A 27,458-nucleotide genomic window follows, 5' to 3' on the forward strand; every position below is an offset into this window, starting at 1 on the left:
GTTGGAAACGAAAACCGTGAGCTCCAAGTAATCCACATCACTTTTATCTTGCATTTCAACCATTTGTATTTCATTTTTAGGCTTCCATTTTGATTTTTTAGGAAAAATTAGTTTAAAAGACCGCTCGTGGGGGTCCGCAGGCACAACATGCGAAACCTGTGGACCCCGACTTTTTCTCACAAAGGAAAGAGCCAGGGGCCCACACCTGCTGCTTGGGAAGAGTGCGGACCTACGCACTGTCCCTAACTAGTGGGTGCGGACCCAGCGAAATAGGTTTTAAAACTCCAATTTTTTCCATTTCTGCCCAAATTTTTTTTAACTAAAATGTTCTAATCCGCTGTTTTTGCAATGTATGATATACAAAATGATCATTTGGTGGGAACGAGAGCACGAAGATGTGGACCTTGCCGCAATTAATCATCAACCCTCATTGGATGCATTGAGGACATGCAGGCTATTTAAATTCTGGGGCATACCTGGCATGAGGGCCCAGGTAGACTTTTTGCAATGGCTGGTGGATAGGTGGAATATACAGGACCAGTGTTTCATTATTGGTGGCCACTGGCTTGAAATCAAGCCAGAGGACATCTACTTCTTGACTAGTTTTCCCAAGAGAGGTGAACGATTATCTCTATTCGGGACTAGGCCAGGTGGCCAGTCTGTCGATAGTCCCCGACTAGAGTTTTGTAATGACCAAACAAAGGACATAGGGATCGATATAAAAACTATCTTCCGTCCCGAACTTAAAGTGATTGCATTTACTGTCACCAGACTCTGTGGAAGTGCAGCATTGCATGTAGCTACTGGATCCCAAATGCGAATGGCAGTAGACTGTTATCGAGGCACAATCTTCAACTGGTGCGAAGCTGTGTTGGCGAATGTAAAATACCAACTAACTAGAGCAAAGAACAAACAACTAAAAAACTTTGGATATGGTTTCTTAGTTGTGAGCTTTGCTCTAGAGAGGGTCCCGATGTTGGTCCCACAACAACTTTCCGTTAGAGTTGGACTTCCTAGAGAACCTAAGCTAATGCATTGGATTGCAGTTATGGCCCGCCATCCTGAGGAGGGTTCAGAGGTTGTTCAATTTCCTCCTGAGTATTTCCGTTGGTTGGAGAACCAACTTTTCATGATTCAGGATTTTCCTTATGCTGGGATGGATTATTGTGGTGATCTAGACATGACTCTTCCACCAGGAGAGCAGTAGGATGATTCAGGTAAAATCATTCTCAACATTTTCTAAGTTTTATTTTTTGTTTTGTTTTTAAGTCGTCCAAAACTGATAATAAAAAGTTTCAAATGTAGATGTGGGTCCATGGCGACCAGCCACTCTCCGGCCCTATGAGAGGAGACACCCAGCTGCAGCAGTACCAGCCCCATGGGACAAATCTATAAAGACCCTAACCGAATTGGAAAATCATCTAGAGCGTTTGACAACATATATTCCAAAGACTAGCATAGATGATATTCCACTTAGGTTACAATGCTATGTGATTGGGGTCCCAGGACCTTTCAGGAGGTTCCTTTGTAGGGTGGCCCGAGGAGTGGTTTCTTATCGTGATCATCACCAGTGATAGGATGATTGCCTTTGTAGACTCATATGACATTTTGGATTTTTGTACTATCATTTTTGCCGATCATAAGGTGTTTTTCAACCTATGATCGAAGACGATGTATATTTGACACACTTCTATGCTATGCTATATCACTATTACTGGCTATCGTGTATAACATGTTATGGAATGTTTTTAAATTTACTGTTTTATTATTGCAAATGTCTATTTAACATTCGAGAAGCAATTTCATCTGCTAATGTATTTAAATATCTTAGAATATGCTGATATTCAATATAGTCAAATTCACGTTCCAAGAGACGAACTCTCAAATATAATCTTAATAACACTGTATTTCTAATGGCATAAACTCTATTAAGCTGCAATACAATGAGTTCAGAATCTAACCTAACAATCAAACTCTGAATCCCGAATGAGATGGATTCAGATAATAACTCAATCACTGCACTATACTTTGCAATGTTGTTCATTGTTTGACCAAGGCTTACCCCATGCATAGATACCAACTCATCAGAGGGTGAATAGATAACCCAAGCTGCAGAAGAAATTTTTCATGTATTACGACAAGCACCATCAGCGAAACCAATGTATGTTTGAAGAGATGTCGACATCTGCAATATCAAGAGTAAAATCAAGATAAGCAGGAATAATGATAAAAACACTCTCTAAAATAAGCACACTTTTCTAATCTAAAACACACCAGCTAGAAAGAAAACTAATCTAACTAAAATCTCCACACCTAGATTTAAGCATAATATCTCTTTAGATAAAGACCATTTCCGGGCTTACCTAAAGAGACACCGTCAAAATCTACCAATTCATAGGCCCATTTTTCTAGCTTTCGCTTAACAACATAAGGACCATGCCACATAGGTACAAATTTTCCAGCCCCTAGCTTATCGTTTGCTTGATTGTATAGTAAGACTAGGTCCCCTTCTGAAAAATTACGAGTTGTAACATTTCGATCGTACTGAGCTTTAATTTGTTTGGCTTGAGTTTTGATTGCTAATGTAGCATCACGTCGACTCTCATATAGCTGAGCTAAGTACAACAAACGTTTCTCCTCTTCGGAAGTGGCTAGGAGTAACTCTATGGCTATTTGCAATGACAAAATTTCGCATTCAATGGGTAACACAACTTCCAAACCGTAAACCAGTTGAAAAGGAGTGAAACCAGTTGATGTTTTTACTGAGGTTCAATATGCCAAAAGCGCTGAAAGTAACATGTTATGCCAATTCGACCTATGAATACCAATGATTCGTCAGATCATAATGACTAGAACTTTGTTGATGGCTTCAACCAGACCATTAGCCTGTGGGTAATACAGAGTAGAACTATCGTGACACAGGCCAAGTTGATCTGTTAGTTCAGTCATCATGATGTTTCAAAAATGACTCCTATGATCGGTAATAATCACTTGAGGAACACCGAATCTAGTAATTATATTATTGAAAACAAAAATTGCAGCAGTTTTGCCGTCTACTAAAAATGTAGGCATCGCCTCAGCCCACTTAGTTAAATAATCTACCGCAAGGATGATATACGCATGCCCTCAGGTTGAGTGAGGGTTACATGTAATAAAGTCGATACCCGACTTTGCAAAAGGGATGATTACAATTATAGGGTGGAGAGGAGAAGGTGGAGCACGCATCTTTCGATAAAAAATTTGACAATTGTGGCATTTTCGAACCACATAGATACAATCTTTAAATAAAGACGGCCAGAAATAACCGGCGTGCAATATCTTTTTGGCTGTGGCATACCCAGACATATGACCGCCAAATGCTCCAGAGGGACAATCATTTAGAACATTTTTAGCTTCTTCATGAGTTAAACAACGTCGGAAAACAGAATCTACCCCATGACGATAGAGTGTATCTCCAATAATTTTGTATTGCTGGGATTGGAAACATATTTTCTATCGCTGAGATCATGAAATTTCAGGCCGAAAAGATTGGGTTTGGAGATAAACAATGATATATCGATACCATGGATCAAGAGTACTGATAAGAAAAAAAGATTCGTCTGCAATGGGCTCTTCCACCATAGTTTCAGTATCAGCATGCGGGAAATCACACATCAGTTCCGCAAATACCAAAGATTTCTTTGCCTTGGATTTTTCAAATTCCAAGTCAAATTCCTGCAGGATAACTATCCATTTGGAATAATTTCCCCTAGCAATTGTTTGGTCAAAATATAGATCATAGGGTTGCAGTCAGAATTACGGTAGTTTTGCGTAGTAAGATGTAATGATGAAATATTTGGACAGCTTGAACAGCTGCCAAGGCCAATTTCTCCACATGCGAATATTTAAGCTTAGTCGGATTCAACGTTTGACTAAGATAGTAAATCACATTTTCACTATTGAATTCATCTTCCTGAACTAAAACCATATCGATGGTGGAATGAGAAGCGGCGAGGTACAAGAAGTAATCCTGGTTGTAGTTGGGAGGATGCAATAACGGTGCATGGGTCAACACATGTTTAAGTGCATCAAAAGATTTGTCAGCTATCTCATCCCAAAAGAATGGAGTATTCTATTTCAACAACCTGGTAAAACCCTTTGTTATCTCAGTGTAGTTAGGAATGAAACGACGTAAAAAGTTTGCTTTCCCTTGCAAACTTTGGAGTTGGAAAAGAGTCGAAGGAGGAGGCAATTTGACAATAGCTTCAACCTTCGAGGGATCGACACAAATGCCGACTTTTGAAACAACGAATCCCAGTAAATGACCCGTTTCTATACAGAAAACACATTTGTGTGGATTCAACCTAATTCGATAATGCCTACATCTCATAAAGATTGCTCGTAAATGAGTGAGGTGATCGGCTCTACGTAATGAATGGGTAGGTAAATCATCGAGATAGGGCTGCACAATGTGCTTGATGTCATGAAACGTGTAAGACATATCTCTTTGAAAAGTTGCTCCGGCGTTCTTTAATCCAAAAGGCAATTTGCAGTAAGCAAACGTCCCCCATGGACAAATGAAAGCCATTTTTGGTTGATCAGTAGGGAGTATGTTGATTTGATTGTAACCGGAAAAACCATCCATAAAGGAGAAAATTTCATTTCTAGCAAAATCATAAATGATTTGATCGATATAGGGGGTTGGATAATTGTCTTTAGGACAAGCTCGATTAATATCCCTATAATTGATACATATTCTTATTGTTCCTTGCTTTTTGTTAACAAGAATAATATTTGATACCCAATCCGTTAAGGGAATTGGATAGATGAAACTTGCTCGAAGTAATTTCTTAACTTCTGCTTTAATAGTAGCATCTTTTCATGGATGTGTCTGACGCAAACGTTGCCGGATAGGTTTAGCATTCGGGTAAGTTTTAATTTCATGAACAACAATTGCTGGATCAATTCCTGGCATTTCTTCATATGACCAGGAAAACACGTCATGGAATTGTTGAAATAGGGCTTTATAAGTTTGGAGTTCATTGTTCGTATAGGAAGCACCTATATCAATGTTTTCAACAATTCTAGGTTTAACTGAAATGTCAATAGGAACCATTCAAGAAATCTTTCCCAAATTTAACTCAGAATCAGGATGTTGCAATGGATTCTATGGTTCTTTGACATAATCAGTAGTAAAAATAGATGAAAAATAATTTTCAAAATGATCAAGCTCAGGTAAAAACGAAGATCGATGATGAAGATCTCCCCATGGTAAATCATCAACGAACAAAATTTTACGAATCTGCTCATCAGTATGAACAAGCTCAGAAAAAGATGTTGAATCTGAGGTCGATATTGAAAGTGATTCTCCATGGACCACATTCATTAGATCAATTTTGGTTGAAGAAGGGTCGGAAAATGACTGTACAGCCTACTATGCAATTTCATAGGGACTCAAAGGCATCGCATCACCAAGAGAATCCACCTCAGATTCGGAAGGTACGATCCAAGGATCATCCAAAACAATAGTGTTTGATGAAATCATATGAATGGTTGCAGTAGAAGGAGATACGTTAGGAGGAGGAAAGGAAAGAGTTCCTAGTAAACCAGAATCTTTAACCAATCCTACCCCAACATCCTTGTAAGGGATAGTTGTTTTACCGACATGTTGGATACTTTCAAAAGAGGCCAGGTCAGATGAAAAATAAGTCAGCTGGTCTATGGTTATGATCTTTCCATTATGAGGAAACTTAATAAGCTGAAAGACCGATGAAACAACAACAGTCATAGCGTAAGATCAGCTGCGACCCAAAAGAAGGTTGTAATCTAGAGGGGCATCAACCACTTCCACATCTAGATTAACAGTTTTGCCTTCAATCCCTATAGGTAAATCCTGTAGAATTCTAAAAGGATGGAACCCACAGCCATCAAAAGCCTTTAGAATCACCGGGGATTGATTGAGTGTAGGAGAACCAAGTGATCTCCAACACTGGATTGACATAATACATGTAGAAGCTCCCTCATCAATTACAGTCCTAAAGCAAGGTCTGTTTTTGACTAACACTAGAATCTGGAAAGCCATTTGATGAGGTAAGTGAGGTGTACTATTCTCTAAATCAAATATTATAAGGTTCGAATCCTGAATATCAACATCTCCTATAGCTGAAAAAAGTAATTTACATTGTGCTGGACATGATTGAAACACCTCCAAAGCCGACATTGTTGAAGGGGAAATGGCTAAGTCTTCAACAATGTTATAATTCTGAGTAGCTCTCGCATGCGGATTGAAAGCTGACTTCCGAAGTATACCTTTAGCAGGTGGTTTGATTACTAAGTTTGGGTTAGGTTTCTTGATCTGTATCAGATCAGAACCAGGAGTTGAAGTTGATGGGTTTGAACTTGAATATTCTGCTTCCTTACCACCAACAGGACTTTTACTACCATAATGTTGCGATTGCGTTGCAATCCTGACATGAGACATCATCATTATGGGTTCTTCTGAGGCATTTGAGGAAGAACCAATAATTTTACTATGTTGACTAGGAAAAGGATCCTTCAAGACAACAGGTGTTTGAGAACCTTTGACAATTTTCACAACCTCAGCGTGATGTGGATAGTCTCTTGTAAAATGCTCTTCGTCACAAGTGAGACAAGGATAGCGAGGTTTACATTTCTCGTCGGTAGATTCAGTTTTATTTGATTTCTCTTTTGAGTTTTGTTTATTTTTCTTCTTCCCTTTCTTTTTACCGTCGGTTTTTGATTTAGCTGTAGATGATTATACGGCATGAATATCGGTAGGAATTTCAGCGGAAGAATCTCCTGTCGGGGAATATGGTAAAGTTATAATAGGAGAAGAATTCTTTGAAGAATTCTTCTTGCTTTTGGTGTTAACTGAACCAATCATACCATTAGCGGCATGAGACCCTTAAGGAGCTACAGTTATTTGATTTTGTTTCGGAAGATAGGGGATTTTTTCGTGTAAAGTACCCGACTGCATATAAACGAGGTCAAGGTATTGAGCTTGAGCAATGACTTGCTCTTTAGTAACAACTCATGCCTTAGCTACATCCTCAGTGATTTTAGGTAATAATGATTTAACAAACCACTCTGCTAAAATTTGATCCAGAATAAAAACTTTCACTAAACACCATTGACGTCACCATTCATGAATATGATCTGAAATATATGTGGACGTTGACTATTTTAATGAAGTTAATAATTCCGTGCCATTGTCATATCTGACAGGCAACTGAAAATGAGTTAAGAACAAAGTGGCTATCTGTCTAAAATTATAAAAAGAAGCTCGTGGTAACTCAATGTACCACTTGGCCAAAATACAAACCAGAGTGCGTTGAAAAAGACGTAAGCGAATTGAATCATCTATAATGGAATTATATTCACACCAGAGGTGATAAGTCATCACATGGTTTGACAGATCCTCTCCTGATTTACCTTCAAACTTTGGGATATCACTAGGCAACTTATTCGGCATTGGCGGCCAAAACGAAAGATAATTAATCGGATCATTCATAAGGCGCGACAAATCAGGCAAGTCCAAAGTTGCAATAAATGGTAACTGACGGTTAGGGTCACGAAAACCCTGGGTAATAAGAGCAGCCCCAGGAGGAGGATATCCAAGATAACTTGGAATTGGAATCACATTTGGAATATTATATTCTCCTGGAAAACCAGGATTAACCAGACCAAACTGGGGTTGTTGAGGTTGCTGATAAGTATATCCAGGGTACGATTGATACTGGTAAACTGGGGTTTGAACAGCAGGACCAAATTGGTACTGTCCCTGGTACGGTTGATAAGTGAACTGTGGTTGACTTGTGACAACTGTACTTGGACCAGTTTGTCCTACAGGCATCTAAACTGAAGTCTGAATTGTAGGTCCTGATTGAGGTAAAGATGCTTGAGGAGTTGATGCAGGAACAGTAGAAACCGGAGCTGTCAATACTCCAGAAGTAGGTGGGGTAGATTGAACAGAAGCTACAGTAGTTGTAGCAGTCGTTTGAGGCGGAGTTCGAGGCGAACTAGGCCCAGACTGATGAGCTACACCAGGTGCAGAAGTTTGAATAGTAGGCTGGACAGGTTGCTGGGTTGAACCAGAAACCAAAGGTTGTCCAGATTGAGATGACAACTACACATTAGGTTGTAAGATCTGTTGAGATTGAGATGGATCCCACACCATCTTCATTCCGGGGTATGGACCCGTAGAAGGCTGAGCATATTGAGGACCATAACTGGGTTGAGCATAGGACTGATAATTCAAAGGTACATTTCTAGCTCCTTGTACAAATGATTGACCAGAAGGTGGTTGGAAACCTTGGGTTGGGTACTCACCTTGAGGTTGATAACCTTGAGGCACGTACTGAAACTGGGGTTGACCTTGAGGTATATATTGATACCAGGGTTGACCTTGAGGTATGTACTGTCCCAAAGGAATGTACTGTCCTTGAGGTTGCCCCCCAGGCGGTAATTGAATACCTTGAGGTTTCCCCCCAAGCTGTAATTGAGTACCTTGAGGTTTCTCCCCAGGCGGTAGCTGACTACCTTGAGGTTGAGGATTTGGAATAGTACCATACATCATAAGAATTTCTTCTACGCTCAACGGTTGAGTTCCGTTAGTACCAAATGATATCCCATCTTCAATGGGTTGAGGAGATGCTCCTAAAAAAGTACCAGTGAGTGACTGATACCCAAAAGGAATAGAAGGATCGCCATATAAAAATGTTTCCAGTGATTGGGAAAACATGGATGACTGTCTCGACATATTCAAAGGAGGATAATAACCTCTAGGTGTTGGATGAAAAAGAATTCGAGGTGGTGAAAAACTAAGACCTGGATTTTCTAAAAAGTTGTTCAATGAGACGTACCAAGCATCCCTCCTAGGTGGACTGTAGAAAATTGATTCACACTCCCTAAGTTCTAAAGTTGGCTGATTTTCAGGGAGATTTATATCTTCTTCTGGACTAACAAGTTCTTCAATAGAAATAAGTCCCGAAGGAAGATTTTGGGTAATGATCCTTCCTACCCTGGGTGAACCAGGACCACTAGAAGTTGGAGAAGCAAATCCTAACGATGGAGTAGCAACAGGTTCAGTTTTAGGCTCAGAAATTTCAGGTTCTTCGGCTAATTCACTAGTAGAAGAAATACTACCAATAACTTTCGAAAATGAAATTGGTTCAGAAATATACTCTGTTGCTTGAACTTGATAATCAGGATGAACAATTAAAGAAGATTCTCTATCTTCCGGTGACCCAACTCTCCTGTCAGTAGGAGTTACAAGAGCTTGTAGCCCTTCAAGCTGGCTTGGTGAATACTCGGGAGGTTGCCCCCGAAGTCTACGGGATTGTCTCGGTAATTCAGCCACGATTAAATATTTTAATTACTTCACATGCAAAAAAAGAAAATCTCAATAAGACCACCTAAAGTCTCTAAAGAAACAAACAATTGAATCACACACCTAAAAAATCTAAGAGATCAAACCACACACAAAAAGTAACTTTCTGTACCAAAAACACTAGTTGGTGATGAAATCCAATGTCGCAGAATTCAATACAGAAAGGGTGGTTGGAACAGTTACCCCGACAACTTGCTTAATGAAACAGACTGGCACAAGTTTCTTCACAAAACCGTCTCGAGTGAAGAGAACCCCCCAGAGAGTCCAAGTGAGTCTAGTCGACGTCTGCTCCAAGTACAGTGGGATCTTCCCTCCACCATCACCTTAGGAAAGAATCCTATAGATTATGGCCACTAAGGTTACCAACAAAAACAAATATACTTGGGGGAACAGTCTACGATCCGATACACACGCAAGGGCAGAGTAACAAAGCTCAATCCCCTTGAAGGCTCCTTGACATAATCCAAGGTTTACCAACAAGTGACCCCAGGCTCCTCGACAATGGTCAATCCGAGGTTTACCATTTTTAATACGTGTATATCTGCTATCGTTCCCAATGAGGAAGGATTGATTACCTCACTGGTTCAGATATGATCTCGTGCTTGAATCCTTTAAGAGGAGCTTCCCAGACCATATATGTAACAATTGGAATTTATTTCCTACCACAAGATATAGCTACTTGTTTGTTTTAACTATCTTGGAGAGTTAATTACTCCTTACTCCAAGATACTAGCCTAACCTATGTTGGTGATAAGAGCCCTAGAAATAAAAAGATTGCTAGATCAATTTTACTTTAAGCTTTATTTTTATAGGTTGTTTCTTAAGTCAATAGGAATGGAGATGAAACTTTATGGTGTGAAGACTCGACTCCAAAACACTAAAAATGCACCTAAGATGATAAACAATTCTTTTTCTTCAATGAATTTCTAGCAAAAGAAAGAGTTGAGAATGCAATTCTTTGAAAAACAAATCTTTTCTTCAACATATAAATGAAAATAAAATCTTTTTTTGTCTTTTTCAATACACTCAAAACGAGACTACTAATTATGCTCACAAAAAATCCCTTTCTTTTTCAACACTCAAAAACTACAAAAAACAATTTCTTTCAAAAGAGATTCTAAAATTTCTAGAAAACACTCAAAACTATAAAAAACTATGCTTAAGATCTAAAAATTTCTAAAAACCTAATTGAAGTAAAAAACACATATTTCATTAAATATGGAAGTGTTTAGTGGATCTAGAATTTAGAACTTTAACTAGATTAAGTTTTTTCAAAATGAGGAATTAGAAAGTCACTTAGTTCACTAATTCTAATGTAGATATTCACCATTTTTGTGTAAAAATTATTATGATAAACTTTATAAAACAAATTTATATAAACTTGCTAAAGCAAATCTTTCACATTTTAATCTTGGATTCCTTACATTATCTATTTTAATGTTTTTTTATGGTTTATAGTAGAAGATAAGTTTGTTAAGGTTATTTTATGAAAATAATGATGCGTATGTTACTATTATTAACCCATTTAATTATAATCTGATATAATAAATATCATGTATGTGTTAGTCACGATTATTACTAAGGCAGTGTTGGCACAATTTAAAAGTCTATCACCTTTGCAACAGTAGTTATATCATGGTTGAACATTAAAACACTCTCATAGATCATCCAGTTTATACTCGTATTGGAATTAAATTTCAAAATATTTGTGACGCTACCAACCTTCTTGATTGTTTAACTAAACAAAATTATGATGATCTTGAAACACTTCTTTTAATGCTTTTTGAGCATAACAATAAAATTCGAAATAACTTTTAATAATATATTTTTATCTTCTTATTTACCATAGTTGGTCTTAGTGGATGATAATCATCATTATCACCATCATAATTACATACTATTGTAGGAAGTTTGCACCATTTTAGAGTTGAAGAGAAAAATAAATTTAGGATCAAATTAAATGTTGGATATGAGTAGTAGCATAATTTATTTTTATTTATTATTTGTATGTTTAATAAAAAAGTTGATTGAGGTTCGCTTTATGAATAATAGATTAATATGCAAGATATATATTAAGTATAAAGTTATTTAATGACAAATGAAATTTTTAGTAATGTGTCTGGAATATATACCATTATTCAGAACTTTAACTAGATTAAATTTTTTCAAAACGAGGAATTAGAAAGTCACTTAGTTCACTAATTTTTATGTAGATATTCACCATTTTTTGTGCAAAAATTATCATGATAAACTTTATAAAACAAATTTATATAAACTTAAAAAAGAAAACATTTCACATATTAATCTTGGATTCCTTACATTATCTATTTTAATATTTTTTTTATGGTTTATATTAAAAAGATAAGTTTGTTAAGGTTATTTATGAACATAATGATCTGTATGTAATTATTATTAACCCATTTAATTATAGTCCGATATAGTAAATATCATGTATATGTTAAGTTACGATTATTACTAAGACAATGTTGGCAAAATTTAAAATATTGGAATTAAATTTCAAAATATTTGTGATGCTACCAACCTTCTTGATTGTTTACCTAAACAAAACTATGATGATCTTGAAACACTTCTTTTAATGCTTTTTTAGCATAACAATAAAATTCGAAATAACTTTTAGTAATACCTTTTTACCTTCTTATATACCATATTTGGTCTTAGTGGATGATAATCATCATTATCACCATCATCATTACATACTATTGTAGGAAGTTTGCACCATTTTAGAGTTAAAGAGAAAATATTTTTTTAGGATCAAATTAAGTGTTGAATATAATTTATTTTTATTTATTATTTGTACTTTTATGTAAAAAACAAAGTTAGTTGAGGCTTAATTAATGAATAATAGATTAATAAGCAAGCCATATATTAAGTATAAATTTATTTAATGACAAATGATCATAGTAATGTGTCCAATATATACCATCATAGATCCATTTTAAGTGCAGATGTAGGGATCAAATTTCTTCAAGTGCAAACATTTTTAGAGTGAAAGATACAACGTGTTATTTTTAATTGTTGAAACTGTATTTTTGAATGCTAAATAGAGTATATATACGAACAAATAATAATTTTAACCATAAAAAACCTTTTTTATATATATAGATATATATGAAGTTGATATTGACATAAATTAGTTAACATAAATCTTCAAATAGTTACTTTTGAAAAGTATAAGATTTAAGCATCTAATTCACACAATTTTTTTTACTTCTAATTACTTTACAAAATATTCTTTTTTATATTTTTCTATTTAAAACATAATTTTTATTTTAAAAGGGCACAGACAGACAGACAAACTTACAGATCCCCCATATTGAGCTGTAAAGTGAGCCTCTTGTCTCAATTACTAATCATTTTAATGATCAAAATCAATCATGAATTAGAATAGTAACAAAGTAGTACAATTTGATTATTTTCAAATACAAGAAGAAGGAGATAAAAATGGCTAAGATATTTATTACAAATGTTTAGTTTTTATCCCTGTCATGTTTAAGGATATTATATTGAAAAGAACATATTAACATTCATCTAAAACTTAGATTCCTTACATTACTTCTATTATCATTAACATTTATATTTATGTATTAAATTTGACTCGTGAATACTAGATTGTGTAAAAAAATGTTACTTATAAAGTTATTTAACAATATATTAATATTGTTTTTCTTACTATTATTGACCATTTTAAATTGACACTAACTACTTTTCCTAAGTTGAGTACAAATTAATTATACTAGTATAATGTTTGCACCACTTCAAAATCTATAAGAGTAAAGATTTTATAATTCTAGTTGTGTTGTTCAATGATCAAAATATTTTTTTTTATAAATTAGAGTGCAGCAAAATAGAGAATTTGATTTATATCAATTCTAATAAGGAAAATTAAGGAAAACTCACCTCAAACATTATATCAAGTGTATAGCATTTATTCATTAAGTGTTTAAATGGCTTATATTAAATAGAATACTAATTAGGTACTCCACTATTGTTTTAATATACCAAGTTTAGAAGATGTTTTTAGGTGCATTATTGAATTTGATTATGCATATTTGATATGGTGAGAAGTCATGTTGGTCAAATAAAGCTTTGAAAACTTAAATATTTTATGGCATTGTCATGTAATTTGTATAACACATGATTACATTGAAATATTAAATAATACAAAACTCCTTCAAAAAAAATATGAAGAGAATATTTATACAACAAATATGGAAAAGTGTGTTTGAATGTATATTAATAGATCCTTCAAAAAAAATTACATTCATGAATCATATTATAAACCTACTCTTAAGATATTCACTCAAGTAGATCAAGAATGGCTTCTACACCATATTTATTTATCTTGGTCTTCTTGCAATGTTCTTTCTTTGGCATCCATGCCCACACTATGGTATTAATTGGAATAGAGTCAAGTTCTTTGTCATCAGGATTTGGTACCCAATATTGATCTAACAATTTTCCATTATATTTCCCTGACATAGGCTTCCACCAGTCAACCTTTACATGAAGATTCTCACTTTCATTATCCCTAAAGATATCTGAGATGGATTTTGCCATCCAAATCATCTCGCCTGCATCCCCATTTCCTAATCTAACTAGCAACATCTTTCCTTTCTCAACATCAATCATCGTATTAAATGTTGGCTTTGGCTTGTTGCATTGGGTCCAACATATATTGGTTCATCTATCACATTATCAAAATCTCCATCCATAATACTTGAGATTACTTGGAGTGCATTACGATCAACATCAACAATGCGCCTTGTCTTGGGCCAAAAATACTCAGAAGATGAATCACTTGCATCTATTATTCTATGATCATTATAGATTCCATATAACGTATCAAGAACTTTTTCCCAATACACTACTTTATTTTTCCATTCCTATGTAACAATTGGTGAATCCTCATTCCCAATAGTGTCTTTCCACATTTTTATGTATGATGTTATCCCTTCCTTTAGTTCTTTTAAATAGACATCATTCTATTTGGAAGCTAAGAAATATGGCTTCCCTATGGGAATTATAGGTCGACCTTCATCATCTATATTCCATAACTCAACTGGTTCTCACCACTAAATATCTCTAATTGATTCTTTGTACCTTAGTACTGGAACATCATTGAGTATAAGAAATTGGAAGTATTGGACATTAAGATGTCCAACTAGTGCATTTTTTCCCTCCTTGATGTATCCATTAAGGAAACTTTTGAAGTCATAGACCTTGTCAATAAGTGTAGGTGGAAACACTCGATTTTCTTCAATTATACGATATGTATCCATCATTTCAGGTAAAGAATAAATATCTTTACTTTTTAGGTTGGAAGACATTCTTCCATAGGTTCCATCTATGTCTTCATGGGTGTGCCCCACAGGCAAGAACCCTACCTCAATAGTGACGAAGACACCAAGTGCAGTTAAAAGTGATAGAAACATGAAAAGATAACGATTCTTATTACCACTTGCTGCATTGTCCAACTGTAACAACAAATGTGGAGGAAGAGGTTTAAAATCAACATTTTGACTTTTTGAACTCCCATGAGATATAAAATCATCCTTGTACCCTTGACATTTTGAGTAAATAGAGATGTCAAGTAATGCATTTGTAAGTGGGGTTCTCGAAATTCCACTTTCATAAAGTAGATCACCATACATATCCATTTGTGGGTCTTCAAGGTCCCTTAAGCACTTTGCAAGGGATGTAATAGTAAATTGTGATCCCATATGGACAAATGGTAAGGAGAAATGACCAAAACCTCCCACCTTATGCCCATGTGTAAGCATACCTGTCAATGAAAAACCTAAATTTATTCCTACAATAGATTTTGATTTGACACGTAGCCTTGGGATTGAAGTCTTTGTTTTGTCCATTTTATCATGGATAATGCTCAAATACTCCTTTGGAAACCGATCTGACATAATTCTATGGGCATAGTAGCAATATCTTCCACAAATAACAATCTTGTTATGTTTCGTCAACCTACCTCATGCCTTTTCTTCCAACTTTTTTGTATTGTTGACTTCATTTGTACTTTCAACACAATACATTCACTGCATTGACTAAAGTTGGTGTTCTTTGAAAATGCCACATCTCGAAACTTAGTATTCCAGATCTTGCTCATTGTTGGCTGTGATATTGATGGGTGATTGATCTTTTGAAGAGCCTCATTGATCTCTTTTAACAAAGAATTTTGTGTGTAAGTCAAAGGAAGCAGTCTTAAAGGAGAAAATGTTCCATCTTCTTCAACTTGCATGTTTGGTTTGGTGAAAAATCTGAATTATCCATTACAATTTTGTGCAATATTTCTATGGCTGCAACTGTGTGAGCTCATGCTTTGCATGTGTTGGTGTTACCATGAATAGCTTTGATCTGTCCATGTTGGAAATAACGCTGGTAGTTATAGAATGTGCTTTGAGGAATTTTATGTATCTTATACCATGCTTTCTTACAAATAATATTCCCATTAAATCTCATGTCCTTTACATTTCTAGCAATAGGTGGCATGGCCATGGCCCTTTGACATGACTGTGCTTGACATGAGTGAATTCAAGATAAATTCTCTAATACCATTTGTATTTATTTGTCTCATACCCCTTCTAGCACCTGCAATGGCCTTCCTATCCACATGTTGAAGACAATCTTTTCTACAACATACATCTGCTGCCAAAAGTCGAATTTCTTTCTCTCCATCTATTTTTGTTTGACATTTTGCAATTTTTTTTGCAACCATAACTCGTTTAATCCTTTTATATGGCCTTGTTACATGCATATCAATTGATTTTCTATATTTTTCATTACAAAGGTACCCATCCCATTTGTTTAAGGGATTTGTGTCCTCTATAACATCCCATATCACCATTTCTTTGGGTGGCTCTTTGAACTTTTCCTTGACACTTAATATCACAACTTTGTTGTCAACCAACTTATTTATTGGCCATCTAAGCAAACAATGTATAGACTTATCCCCAATTCTGCATATCTCACAATTTCCATCTATCTCTTCTAGAAAAACACCAAATTCCATTTCACCTAGTGTTTCACCCTCAACAATGTCATCCTCGCGGACATTAACTAGGATTCCTTTGGCAATGGACATTCTTGTTCCCATCCATTCATGTGTAAGAGAAACCTTTGCACATATGAATTTAACCCTATCTTGGGGAATATTTATGGCCTGATCATGACAGTGAGGCTCCAAATCTGATTCTGGCCAAATTTCATAAGATTCTAATGCACCCCAAGTGTATGCTCAAATTCTGTTGGATGTGGTAGAGGAGCATTATGTTTTAATGCCTTTTCAATTTTAACCACTATGCATCCTTTCTTTACCATATTTCCATGCACTTTATGCCCAAGCTCTGTATTGAATATGGAGCCCTCGCCCACCTTCACTCCATGTTGCAGAAGATTTACCTTGTCTCCAATAGAAAATGTAGAAGAAACATTTGTACCTATAAACGAATGTAAATAATGTTAGTATTTACTCAAAAAAAAACATTTATTATAGTATCAATAATATATAACACATGCTTCAATATTTTGATTTACCTATGTGGTGTCTCAAATCCACAATCTTCCATGGATGTATGTCCCCTTCATTAACATCATCATCAATCAAATGTGGTTGAATGACATCAATTATCAAAATTGCAACATAACCAGCATTAACCCTTTCTCCAACATAATAAGTTTTAGACTCTGCAAATTCAACCCTTCCTAGCCCAATGACTTGATCATTAATAAGGAGATCAACATAGTCCCCTTTTGCCAAAATTATACTTTCCATTGTAGCTTGTATCAATTCTGTAACAACAATTAAATCGTAACTTGTAATTAAAAGGATGAACTCCCAAAACCACACAACTTAAGAAAAAGTAATATAGATACAAAAATAAAAATAGTATGGTAGTCATTGTATGTAATGAAACATTGTTTCCTCAAATGAAAGCTAACAATCAATATCATTCCTTCTACTACAAACATAAGCATATTGCTAGAAGCAACATTACATGGTCAAATAAATTTATCACATACTAGATTTCCTTCTAGCACAAACACAAACACATTGCCAATAACAATATTCTAAGGCGAAGGAAATCCACCACATGCTAAATTTTCTTCTAACGTAAATAGAAGCTTATTACTCACAAAAAATTTCAAACTAAAAGAAATATTACACATTCTAGAGATTATTGTAGCACAAACACAACCACATTGCCAAAAATAACATTGCAGTGTAGAAGATATCTAGAACACGCTTGATTTACTTCTAGCACAAACAAAAGCACATTGCCAACAATAACACTGTAGGGCAAACAAAAGCCAACAAAATCCAACAACTTCTATCACAAACACAATCACATTTCCAATAACAACGTCGCAAGGTAAAATAAATTTAATGCATGCTAGCTTTACATGTAGCATAAATACAAGCATACTACCAATAACAACATTTCATGCCAAAAAAATCTAGTGCATGCTATATTTCCTTCTAACACAAAAAAAGCACATTACCAAGGTGAAGGAGATCTAACACGTGTTAGATTTCCTTCTATAATAAACAACCAAATTGAAAACAACAATATTGCATAGCAAAAGAAATCTAGCGCAACTTCTAGCCCAAACACAAGCACAACATTTCCAATAACATTGCCAAGGTGATGGAAATCTAACACTTGCTAGATTTCCTTTTATCATAAACAACCAAATTGACAACAACAATATTGCAAAGCAAAAGAAAGCTAGCATAGTTTCTAGCCCAAACACAAGCATATTTCCAATAAAAATATTACAAGGTGAAAGAAATTTAACGCATATTAACTTTACATGTGGCACAAATACAATCATACTACCAACAACAACATTGCATCCCAAAAGAAATCTATTGTGTGTTATGTTTATTTTTAAAAAGAAATCAACGAAGTGTAATGGTGATTCTCTGTTGTGAAGACCTGTATGAAAAGTGGCGTAATGCTAATAAGACCAATGCAGCTACTGCAAGATACCCACTCACCTTTCTCTTTATCCTACAAAAAACTCCCAGGTGTGAAATCCTTTTTTTGCTGAGTGTTTGCTTGTAAGAGGGGAAAGTAATGAATAATTTTTCCTGTTAGAATAAATTTCTTTGGGGAAAACAGGGTGGAAAACATGGAGCCTCATCTCCTTACCAAGAAAGTAAGGCTAACTAGGCCTAATTGATATCCATGCCCGATTGTTAAAATTGGCAACTAGGACCAAACTCCATGTGGGTCATTTTTTTTTTTTTTTTTTTTTTAACTACATGGTGAATCGATAACTGCCAATCCTAATTTGTGGGAGACCCAGGATCAATCCTTGTAGCTGCCTCTATAACACCAGGAGTACATCCAACTACCTGCAAGTCGATATACTAAGATCCTATGATTTTAGCAAGAACAAGACTCTCGTGCTGCCAAGGTGGGGGTGGGGAATCTGCTCCTTGAGCCGCCACCACAGTAGGTCAGTCTACTCAATGAGATTTGAACTGCGGTCTCCTGGGCTACGCCCAAGTAGAATTACCATCAAACCACACATCAAAGTACCCATGTGGGTCATATTATTAATGGAAGCTAATATTTTTCTTATATCCCTCTCATTGAGAGGTGTAGGATTGATCTAAAGATCATCCAATTCCGATAAGTATTCATGGAGATATGAATTTATTTGTGTTATGGGACAATTCGTCAAGGTCGGCCAGCGACCAAATAAACCCCACTTGTGCTCAACGTTTTAGTATAAATAGAGGTGGCCTTAAAGTCATTTTAACACACTTGGGATCTCTTCCTCTCCACTTGTCTTTTGCTTTTAGTAGGAAGAGAGATCCTAAGGGATAATGTTGCCCTAATCCAGAGGGCAGAAGCCAGAATTATCGGGAACTGCCGGAACTGCCAGGAATAGCTAGAAAAGCCAGAATTGTCGGGAATAGCTGGAATTGCTGGAACTGCCGAGAATAGTCGGAACTATCAGGAACAACCGGAACTGTCCGAACAGCTGGGAAGCTGACATAGAGGGCAGAAGCCGGAATTGTCGAAACTGTCAGGAAAAGTTGGAACTGGCTAAACTGCCGAAACTGTCGGGATAAGTCGGAACTGGCTAAACTGCCGAAATTTCCAGGAATAGCCAAAAAAGCCAAAAAAGCTGGAACTGTCGGGAATAGCCGGAATTGCTGGAATTGCCGGGAATAGTCGGAATTGGCGGAATTGTCGGGAACTGCCAGAACTGCTGGAAAAGTCAGAACTACCGATAATAGCCGAAACTGTCGGAACTGCCAGGAATAGTTGGAACTATCAGAAACAATGGGAAGTTGGAATTGCCAGAACAGCCGGGAAGCTGCCACAGAGGGAAAAAGCCGGAACTATCGGAACTGTCGAGAAAAGACGGAACTGTCGGGAGAAACCAGAACTGCCAGAATTGTCGGAACTGTTGGGAATAGCCGAAATTGCTGACACTGCCAGGAACTGTCATAATAAGCAGGAAAGTTGATGTAGAGGGAAAAATCTGGAATTGCCAAAACTTCTGGGAATAGCGAAAATTTCCAGAACTGTTGAGAACAGCTGGAATTGCCAGAACTGTCGGGAACAACCATAATTGCTGGAACTGCCGGAATTGTCGGGAACTACCGAAAATGCTGGGAGCTGATATTTTTCTTGGATCCCTCTCATCGAGAGGTGTAGGATTGATCTAAAGTTCATCCGATTCCGATAAGTATTCATGGAGATATGAATTTATTTGTGTTATGGGACAATTCGTCAAGGTCGGCCAGCAACCAATTAAACCCCACTTGTGCTCAACGTTTTAGTATAAATAGAGGTGGCCTTCAAGTCATTTTAACACACTTGGGATCTATTCCTCTCTACTTGTCTTTGGGTTTTAGTAGGAGGAGAGATCCTAAGGGATAACGTTGCCCTAATCCAGAGGGAAAAAGTCGAAACTGCCATGAACTGCTGGAACTGCTGGGAATAGCGGGAAAAGCCGTAACTGTCGGGAATAGTTGGAGTTTTTGGAACTGTTGGAACTGTCGGGAATAGTCGAAACTGTCAAGAACAGCCGGAACTGTCGGAACAGTCAGGTAGCTGACACAGAGGACAGAAGCCGAAACTGCTAGGACAAGCCGAAACTAGCGGAACTGTCGGGAAAATCCGGAAAAGCTGGAAAAGTCGGAACTGCCGGGAATAGTCGAAATTACCTGAACTCCAAAAACTGCTGGGAATCGCTGGAATTGCCAGGAATTGTCGGAACTGCCAGGAATAGTTGGAATTACTGGAACTGCCGAGAATAGTAAGAAAATCCGGAACTGCTAGAACTGTTGTGAATAGTCTGAACTGTCGAGAACAGCCGGAACTACCGAAATAGTCGGGAAGCTGACGTAGAGGGTAGAAGCCGAAACTACTGGGAAAAGCTGGAAATGTCGGAACTGCCGGGAATAGCCGGAATTGTCGGAACTGCCGGGAACAGCCGAAATTGCCCAAACTGCCGGGAACAGCCGGAATTGCCGGAACTGCCGGGAACAGCCGAAATTTCCGAAGCTGCCGGGAACAGCCGAAATTTCCGAAGCTGCCGGGAACTACCGGGAACAACCGGAATTGCCAAAACTGTTGGGACTGCTGGGAACAACCGAAATTGTTGGAACTGCTGGGAACATTCGGAACTACTAGAACTGTCAGGAACTACCGGAACAACCAGAGAATTTTTCTCCGAAGGAGAGCAGCATGCAAGGGACAACTAACTAACATTGGGACAGTTGTATGGTACTTAGCAGCAACTACACCAAACATACAATGTTACAAGTAACATGCAAGGGATAGCTAGCAGCAACAACAAGCAAGCTAGGGACAACAAGCAAGCAAGATGCAACCAACACATAGGTCAGTATGGAAACATGGTGCAGCAATGGCACATAATGCAGTGTAGTGATGGGTATAATCATGATTAATGAAGCATGATGAGATGCAGCATTGTGATGATGGGTGTAGCATGGTGCAACATGATGACGAAATGCAGCACAACAATAGGTGAATGAGTCACCTTGGAGAATCAGTTGAAGCAACATGCCTTCAACTGATCTCATGTATCATCTTCTTAGAGATGATCTATGCACTTATCTAGATAAGTCAAAATGTTGACTTTTGTTGTAAATGTACTATCTCTCTCTCTCTCTGCTGAACTATTGAAGAACATATAAGAAGAATTGATCAAGGGTTTCCCCACATTGGTGTTTGTCGCTGGCTAGCACCACATCTTGTGTCCTCGTGTCTTGGCTTGTCTTTTACGATTTATGTTTATGTTCTATCTGCAGTTTACTTTAATGCTAATGTGATTGCTAACCAGGAAAAGATATTGAGCTAACTGTGAAAATTGAAATAAATATCTCTAAGCATAGAACATACCTAAATTAACACCGATGAACTATATTAGTGGTAAAATTTGTTGTTTGCACTATGATTGGTAATGTACCTTGAAAGACACACGTGCTATCATATTCATAATGTTAACGGTTACACATCCATGAAATCTCTGGTTCTTCCAACTTCTATGACATAATCAGTGTAGTTGAAGGCTTCGAGATTTCTGGATCCAATGTTCTTAGAAGAATGTGGCGGGCTCAAAAGTTAATGTCCAAGAAGTTACTCACCTTTATCATAAGTTGACCAACTAGTTTTCCTATTCTAGAGTACTCTCCAGATCTCCTTACATACCACAAACAAAAGAAGGTATTGTAAAGACAATCTCTCTCTGTTTCTAAAGGAAAACAATCTCTGTTTAATGACAAAAGATATTTTTTTGTTATTTTTGGAACAGTTGCCTTGAGAACATTGCCAGAGAAATCATAATACATCAAGAGTTTATATACTCTCAAAATCTTCCAAGATCACGTAATCACAATTGAGCCTCAACAATTATACAGTTATGAGGCAGCCTAACCCATATTCATGTAATCAGTTTTCCTTTAGATGATTATGTAATAAACAACTATAGAGACAAATATGAATTCTATTGACAAGAATCTATATACCCCCATGAAGTTCTTACAAGGAAAGGAACATTTGTACCGAGAAGATCCACCTGAAGAAATCAATTCCTGCTGGCTCAACCAATAGAAGTCATTGTGCAATCTGTAGGTATCAAGCAATAATCCCACACAACAGTGTCCAGGTTTTTCTAGCATCTTATTAAAAAAAGTTTCATTTCTCCCCATGTAGGTTGACCATACCAATGTAAAGTTTCATTGTTCAAAAGTCTAAGGCCTCCTTGGTAAAACCATGCATGTCATATTCAGTGACTATGGGATACTCTGAGGTAGATTCAGTAATAAATTTTGTTCATCAATAGAGTTTTGGCATTTCCTGGCTAAGTTAAGGCACCAACACCACAACTGTTATGAATGACCTAGTCAAGTCTCAAGAGAGAGCCTCTTTTGTCTCATCTCTATATCAATCCATAAAATTGTGGAGAGCCTAACAACCTTCTCTTTTAATCACTCAAGCTAGACCAAATTGACAAGCTGTATTCCTACCTAACCAAACATTTTCCATGTTTTTGCTTCCTCATAAAAAAATATCAGTCTAGGTGTTATCGCTCTGATACCACTTGTTATAGCTCTAATACCACTTGTTATAGATCTAACCCAGAAATATATGATAACAGAAACAAACCCAAGAATAATAAGATTGAAATAGATAGAAATGATTCTCTTTATTGATCAAACCCTTAAGGTAGCACAACACCATATATTCACTCCTTAAGGAAGGAGAACACTCTACAAGCCATATGCCTGTTCATACAATAATCCTTCACACTCTTTCACATGGAGTCTCTAGCCTCTATATAGGCCTCATACATACAATACCATGGGTCATTACCATGGTTCCCTCATACCATCAAACTAATAACATGGGCCCATTACATTATTACCAACTACTTGTGGTCCCTTACATGATATGGGTTAACCACCTTATTTATTACTATGACCCATCCCATTATTACATTATTACCTTGGGTACCTCCCTTGGTACCCCATATTATCCCCCCTAGGTATATAAAATTCCACCCCCCTTAGCATGTTTCGTCCCCGAAACATGGGAAGAACACAAATAATAAGATCTACTCAAAAGAGTAGTCCACTGGTACCATGCACGTGCATCTAGCCATCCAAGAGAAAGGTGAACCCTCGATCTAGTTGGTGCCTCGCTCGCTTGAGATGAAAGTTGATCCTTGCAGCTCTTCTGTGTTGATGTATAGTAGGTGGATCGTCGCCTCTCTCTATATGCCATGCAGGGGTTGTTGTCCTTGTAGCTAATTTGTTGCCATCTTGTTGGTTGTTTTCATGCTGGGTTAAGTGGGTGGTGATATGCTAACAGTGTATCTTTCTTTAATTCACCACCTAATGGAGCCTGATTGGTATCTGGTACATGTTGTGGTGCCTTCTGTTGTTTCTTATCTTCCAATATTACCTCAACCACTGAGTCCTCATCCGATGTGACATTTTCTGCTTCAACCTCTTTAGACTCTACCTATTTTTCTGGTAACTGGTTTGATGTTTTTGTTTGGTTGTCAACCATCAATGGCTCATCATCAGATATGTCAGTCCCTGGAAAATTTTCTGCTTCAGCCTGCGTGGACTCTACCTATTTATTAATGGAAATATCCTGTAATGTAATTTTCTTCTTTTTATACTAGAGCTTCAGGAATTTCTTCTGCACATTAATATTGATAGTACCTGCCTCTTCCAGCCAAGGGTATCCCAAAACAACATCCACATTAGCCATATCTGAAACATAAAAATTAGAATGCAATACATACTTGTCCATAGAAATCTTCAAATCTTTATAAACTTGAACATCCTCATTATCAATCTGTGCGGTTTCAATGTGTTTTGCTGGAACTTGCAATCTTTTTGCCAAATTAACACTTATAAGATTTTGCTTGCAACTACGATTTATAGACACAACGATTTTCTCCTTCTGAATCAATCCATGAACCTGTAATAAGGATATACCAGTAGGAAATAGCCCCACATGTTTCTCCTTATCTTGTTTTCTGGCATGAGACCATCTGTCTAAAAGTAATTTTTCAAATTCTTCATCGGGCAGGTTGGAACACTTCTTTTGGTTAAGTAATTCCCACCATGTGGCTGCCTCATCTATAAATTGTGCCACTACCCACCATTTCCAATGGTTGTTCCATAACCACTTCTGTTTTTTTTATGTATTCTTCAATAGTAGGACCATTATCTTTTCCTATAAATAATTGAACCTTGCTAGAAGCCATGAAGAGGGTTTTGAAAAAAAATGGTGAAAATTTGAATTTGTCACAATTCCGTCAATATTGCTCAGAATCCCTATTATGAGCTGTTTTTAGAAATGGAACAATCATTCTGCATCTGCCCATGTGATAGAAATCTTGATCCAGGCATTTGGAATTTCAAATCTGTGCTGCAACTCTCCCGTCGTCACCAAAATTTCTGCAAAAAGGGGCTGATTTTAAATCAATGATATCTCCCTCATCCGGACTTCGATTTAACTGATTTTTTTTTTTAAATTGAGTGTTTTTTCACACAGAATCCAGATCTACAATTAGATTTTGCAGATCTGGCACCAAGACATCCAGATCTGTGCCGCAAATTCGCTGCCCCGAAAGATTGTCTGCAACCCCACTGATTTTTAAATTAGTGATATCTCCTTCATCCGGACTCCGATTCAACTATTTTTTTTTTGAAATTGAGTGTTTTTTCACACAAAATCTAGATCTACAATTATATTTAGTAGATATTGCACCAAAACATACAAATATGATCTGCAAATTCGCCGCCCCTGAAATCTTGCAAAAAAAAAAAAACTCTCCACTTTTGTGCCCAAGAAAGTGCTCTGATACCACTTGTTATAGCTCTAATACCACTTGTTATAGATCTAACCCAGAAATATATGATAACAGAAATAAACCCAAGAATAATAAGATTGAAATAGATAGAAATGATTCTCTTTATTGATCAAACCCTTAAGGTAGGGCAACACCATACATTCACTCCTTAAGGAAGGAGAACACTCCACAAGCCATATGCCTGTTCATACAATAATCCTTCACACTCTTTCACATGGAGTCTCTAGCCTCTATATAGGCCTCATACATACAATACCATGGGTCATTACCATGGTTCCTCATACCATCAAACTAATACCATGGGCCCATTACATTATTACCAACTACTTGTGGTCCCTTACATGATATGGGTTAACCACCTTATTTATTACTATGGCCCATCCCATTATTACATTATTACCTTGGGTACCTCCCTTGGTACCCCATATTATCCCCCCTAGGTATATAACACTAGGGGATATCCTGATGCAAAATATACATCTCAGCAGACTATTTTAACACCTTGTTTTAGGAGATTAACCCACTAGCCTTTGTTCTGTGGTGACTTTCCAAACCCAATAGCTCCTTCATAAGATTACTCTCGTATTGAATCTAAAACCATTTAACTCTGATTAATTGATAGCACATACAATTTGCAAGGAAGGGTCACAGTTTCAGGTTTGGACCATTTAGTAAGGTTTACAGCTTAAATGGCAGTTTCATTCTGAGTTAAACTATCTTTGACATATATGATATAACTGACCTAGTATGTCACTACTACAACAATCCATGAAATGTGCATGCAAGGTCTAAAATCAATTCTTAACTTGGCTTCCATAATAATGTTCCACATTTGAATGGACTTCCCAAAAGATTGCATTGTGTTTATATAATGCTTCATGCATCTCTAGTAAAAACTAAAGGCTAGATGCCAAATGTGTTTGTCAGATGTTTCTTATGAATGCAAAGATAAGATTGGTGTATTTCATATATTCTCAAGAGAGAGCCTCTTTTGTCTCATCTCTATATCAGTCCATGAAATGGTGGAAAGCCTAACAACCTTCTCTTTTAATCACTCAAGCTAGACCAAATTGGCAAGCTGTATTCATACCTAACCAAACATTTTCCATGTTTTTGCTTCCTCATAAAAAGATATCAGTCTAGGGGATATCCTGAAGCAAAATGTACATCCCAGCAGAATATTTTAACACCTTGTTTTAGGATATTAACCCACTGGCCTTTGTTCTATGGTGACTTTCCAAACCCAATAGCTCCTCCATAAGATTACTCTTGTTTTGAATCTAAAACCATTTAACTATGATTAGTTGGTAGCACATACAATTTGTAAGGAAGGGTCACAGTTTCAGGTTTGGACCATTTAGTCAGGTTTATAGCTTAAATGGCAATTTCATTCTTTGAGTTAAACTATCTTTGACATATATGATATAACTGACCTAGTCTATTTTTATGTCACTACTACAACAATCCATGAAATGTGCATGCAAGGTCTAAAATCAATGCCTAACTTGGCTTCTATAGTAATGTTCCACATTTGAATGGACTTCCCAAAACATTTCATTATGTTTATATAATGCTTCATGCATCTCTAGTAAAAACTAAAGGCTAGATATGGGAAAACTCGCTTTAAACTTTACAAAATACATTAAGGAAATTCCTGTTCAAACTATCTGTCTATCTAGTTATATGTGTATGTCTTTATGAGAAGCAAGAAAACCTTTTGGACAGGAGGTAGAGGGGAGACAGGAAAATGTCTATGATAACTTACAGTCTAGAAAATAGATATCACATGTTGTTAATGATGTCAAGAAGAGTCTACCTCTTCTGCATTCGGTAATCTCAATAAAGGAACCATGTCATCTCTCAAAGGCCTCCAAGAAAATAATGAGAATGGCAAGGAAGTAATTCCACTACCTGGGTTTGGTATTTTGTTTCTTCCACCTTGCAGAAATTAAATGATCAGCATCGTTGTTTCGTGGACTGTCAATAGGGAGCATATCAAAGAGGAAGAGGAATTCTTTAACTATTCATGCAACTACTGCATGGGCACCTAGAATTAGCTATGATAGGAATCCATAGACTGTGCCCTTACAAGCTTGGGTGAAGATGGCTCAACTTAGTTGTCAGAAGAACAATTATTTTCTCGGCCAATGAGGTAAAT

This window comes from Pinus tabuliformis, chromosome 1_2 (assembly GCF_031772625.1).
Source record: "Pinus tabuliformis cultivar Carrire ecotype Pingquan chromosome 1_2, CPIR1, whole genome shotgun sequence".
Classification (NCBI taxonomy): domain Eukaryota; kingdom Viridiplantae; phylum Streptophyta; class Pinopsida; order Pinales; family Pinaceae; genus Pinus; species Pinus tabuliformis.